General features: G+C 36.2%; 1 long non-coding RNA gene across 1 annotated transcript; it reads left to right on the forward strand.

The window, feature by feature from the left end:
* Window positions 1-866: 866 nt before the first annotated feature.
* On the forward strand, window positions 867-3,500 carry LOC104547546. The gene is made up of 3 exons (XR_728193.1): window positions 867-953; window positions 1,855-1,977; window positions 3,387-3,500. It is a non-coding gene; the product is annotated as an uncharacterized LOC104547546 (long non-coding RNA).
* Window positions 3,501-4,431: the final 931 nt, after the last annotated feature.

Here is a 4,431-nt window from a genome sequence, read left to right on the forward strand (position 1 = left end):
ATCCCTAACGTTCTGTGATTCTGTGAGTTTACTGCAGGGCATTAGACCTGCACTAAGAAGGCATTGTTATGGGTGCTGCTTTTTTGTGTTTATTAGATTAGCTACATTATTTGATTAAGAGTCATTATTCACTAAAAAGGTAATAAAAGAAAGAAAGAAAGCAGAAGAGAAAATATAAATATTAACCTGAGGTGACACCTTTATATTTGAGATGTAACTGAAGATAAATTCAAGGTTTAATTCAGGCAGACTTCTGTTGGTAACCCCTTCTTGTTTCTGTGTGCTACTCACTCCTTTGTCTTAGGAGGTTTGCAGGGATTATTAGAAGATGGCATTGCAAGATGGAAGGAAGCAGTGAGAAGAAGCAAACCTGAAATGGACACTTGACTCTGAGTTGTGCATTATCTGTAGTGATCTAAACTCTTTCTCAGGCTTTACCAGCCGTGTTGTTCAGGTCCATTCTAACTTTCTGTTGTGAAGATGGAAGTTGCTGGTGGAATATCACCTTCATGTTAGAACACCACTGATGAGAAGTGCATGCTGTACTGGCTTGTGGTGTTAGAGAAGGAAAAGTCTGGAAGTAAAGCCTCTTAGCCTCTCTTATGCATAACATACTTGTTTCACACTTAAGTGAAGAAAACTATAGGTAGAGTTGTAGTTAGTTGACACTAGTAAGTAAATTCCCCATTGTATCTACTGGCTTCACTTGCCGAATGTTTCATATATCTTTCTATTTAGTTAGCTTAAATACTCCAGTAATAAGCAACAAAAGGATTCCTTGTGGAATGAAACACCTACCTATTCAAAGTAATGCAAACAGTCAATGTTTTGTATTGAGTGCTGTGGTTTTGAATCACAAATTTGATGCCTTGCAGATAAAATCTGTGATCAAATCAGTGATGCTGTACTAGACGCCCATCTCAAACAGGACCCAAATGCCAAGGTTGCTTGTGGTAAGTTGTTTGGTGCTTTGCTTTAAGTTGTCACCCAGTCACTGTTCTTTTTTTATGATGTTTGCGCAGAGCTTGATGCTATCATGTGCTAACTCTCTTTACTCTCAAAAATTACATAAGAATTACAGTCTTCAAAAGAAGAAGAGATGAGAAGAAACAATCAGAGTTTTTATAAAGACTATTTATAGACTATAGACTTTATAAAGACTTTTGTAAAGAAGTCTAAGCCAACTGTAGAAGGGTAGGATAGTTAATTTTGCGTGTGGACTGAATTTTCCTGAGAGAAACAGATTTGACTTCATTACAGTAGATTTTTGAAAGAATGTCTGAATGTTTTGTTGAAAAGTTCATTTACTATATTTAATAAACTACTAATTTTTCAGTTGAAGTCCCTATAACTGCTTGGTTTTTGAAATCTCTTCAGAAAAGGTTGTGCCATCAACTCTCAGGTCGTTACTCCAATTGATGTATTATGTAACTAAATGCCATCTTCAGATTCTTCCTCCCAGGAGTGGAGGCAGATTTTCAAACTAGTTGATCATTGATGAGTTTTATTTAGCCTTAGTATGTATCTTAGAATGCTAAGGATTAAGTGGATTTAGAAATGATGGCTGAATGCTACATTTCCCTAAAATCTGTGCATATCACTGAATCATGCTCAGTGTTTAGACTTATTCATTTATAAATTGGACATATAAGTCCCTTACTTTCAGATATATGGTGAATACATAAAGAATTTGTTGTGGAAGGAGCTAATAGTGCTAAAAATATGAGTAGAAAGCACTTACACTGTATATACGCAGTAGATCTCTCAAAATCGCTGTTATTACAAATATAGTTCTTTGTCTTAGTGGTCTGGGTTATTCTGCCATTGTAATCCTGTTTTCATTTCTCTTTTCAGAGACAGTATGTAAGACAGGAATGGTGTTGCTCTGTGGTGAGATCACATCTCATGCTATTGTGGATTATCAACGAGTTGTCCGAGATGCAATTAGACATATTGGCTATGATGATTCAGCTAAAGGTTGGTGGAAAAACTAATTAAAATCTTCAAAAGCAAGCAATGGGCAACTGCAAAACAGATCGGTCACCACTTTTATATATGGGCTTTAGCAAGCCTGATAAAAACTCAATATCCTGTGTGAAAGCTGCTTACATGGTACCACATGATACGCTTTCTGCCTTTATCCCAGTAAGTAGGAAAAACATCAAGTATTAGTTAAAACTGAAAGGTAGTAGACAGAATATATTTTGAAATGTGGTTTTAGGCCAGAGTAGTTAACTGCAAGTTGAGCCACAGAATCTACCACTTCTCCAAACCTGTGAGAACTCAAATCTTGATTATTCATTTGGCAAACCAACTGATGTGTCCTGGTGCGAAAGAGAGGTAAGAAGAAACCTAGTTCATTGTATTGTAACATAATACACATGTACTGTGGTGGCATCTAGAATTCCCAGCTGTAAAGCAGGTTCTCACTGTGCAAGGTGCTCTGTTAGCTCTGAACAAATCCTACACTGAGGACTGTGCAGTCCAAATCCAGTTTGTGTAATATACAAATAATAAAAAAGACAAACTGGTTTTTATACCAGACTCATTTCACCTTCTGATTTTGCCATGTTTATAGATTACAAATATTTCAATATAGTAGTATATTCCATAGTAGTAGTATGGAATATACTACTTAAAAGAGGGTGAAGAGCATTCTTCAAATGGAGCATATGCATATGGACATGTACATATGTTGTATTGGCTGAACATGAGTTTGGTCAGCAGCTGCCAGTAGCTGCAGTTTGGATTTGGAGAGAGGCAAGTTACTATTAATATACCTAGAAACAGGTGGAGAATTTTGCCACAATCTTCTGTAAGTCTTTCAATTTCTTTTTAAAACCTTCCTTTTGGTGTTTAAAAGTAACATAAAGTAAATTCCCACTTCCAGATTTTCTGTGAGACTTAAATCTGTTTTTTTCTCTGTGGCTCTCACACAAACTCCCAGAGATTTAGGTACAGGTGCTGCTTTACATGTATTACAAATAATGTATCGGAGAACAGAGCCTTCAGTTGCTGAAAACATCAGCTCCTATGAATTTACATAGAAGTTTTTAATACCACTTATTTGGGAGAGAGTGATTATTTACTTTTTTGACTATTTTTCTGCAGTTAACATTTCATAATCTGAATTACCTTGGCACAGGGTGACAATGCAAGAGAAAACAAGCAGTAAGAAGCATTAAAGGCAACCCAGTATGCCCCATCCTCTCCCAATAAAGTTTTTAAGTGTTGTATTGACAAAAAATTAACTAAAAATAGCAGTTAGATTGTGAGTTCTGAATGTGGTATCTTTCAGAATGAACATTTTGTTATATGGTGCCATGTTACTTCCCTTAATTGTGACAGAAAAAGCTAATTTGCCACTATTCTTTTTTTCCAAATAGGCTTTGACTACAAGACTTGTAATGTTTTAGTGGCACTGGAACAGCAGTCACCTGATATTGCCCAAGGTGTTCATCTACACAGGAATGAAGAGGATGTTGGTGCTGGAGATCAGGTACACATGACATCACATCTGAAACACCAAAGCTGTTTGAATGGAAAGTTTACCCTATCTCATTGCTCTGTTTTCTAAATCAAAACTCATGTGAAGATTTCCACTCCTTCATCTTGGGCTAGCCTAGAATAAAAAGCATATTTTTATTGAAACAGTTGGAAGTTCTTTGAGGGCAGGCTTTTGCCTGGTGTTTGTTACAGCACTCCATGCAAGTCAGGAGAGCTCTGTCAGTTTGTAGTAGCTGAGGATGTGTCCTTTAGAACTTAGCAAAGGCTTTTGACTTGTGTATTTCATGTTTTTATTGAATAGCTTTAGACTCACTAGAGCATTCATCTTGCAGCTAGACTTGTCTTGTAAGATGGACTAAGCAAAGGCGCTTTTTGCTTTCACCGAGCTTTTGAGATTATACACAGCAAAAAATTAGGTGATGTTTCAACTGTCTGCAGCATTAGTACAACGAAGGCAAATATCCCAGGGTACTTTTAATTCTCACTTATTTCCTGGAGGCAACCATTGTAATAGTTGTTCCAAATAATTAAAACTGTCCAAGCTGCATTTCTATGAGTTAAATAACATATGTGGATAATTATGGTGTGTTCCCAGAAGAAAGATGCTAACATAAAAACTCCATAATGTGACTGATGCCAGTATGAACGAGTTTAGCATTTACAGTAGTTATCGTTAGTAGTAATATCTAGTTTATAACAGTGCTGTTGAGAACCATAAGTGGAGATATAAGAGTCCAGGAGCCAAGCTAATATTGTTCAAAAAACCCTTGAGGAATAAATTAAAATGCTTTTATGCTGTCATGGGGACATAATACTACATAAGATGAAAATATATCTGACTTTCTGTGGCACTTTGATGACCTCCCTTCCCATTGCATCTAAGTACCTTCCTGTTTTTTCTTTTTTCTTTTTTCTTTTTTCTTT

This window comes from Mesitornis unicolor, unplaced genomic scaffold (assembly GCF_000695765.1).
Source record: "Mesitornis unicolor isolate BGI_N332 unplaced genomic scaffold, ASM69576v1 C13566684, whole genome shotgun sequence".
In the NCBI taxonomy this organism is placed as follows: Eukaryota; Metazoa; Chordata; class Aves; order Mesitornithiformes; family Mesitornithidae; genus Mesitornis; species Mesitornis unicolor.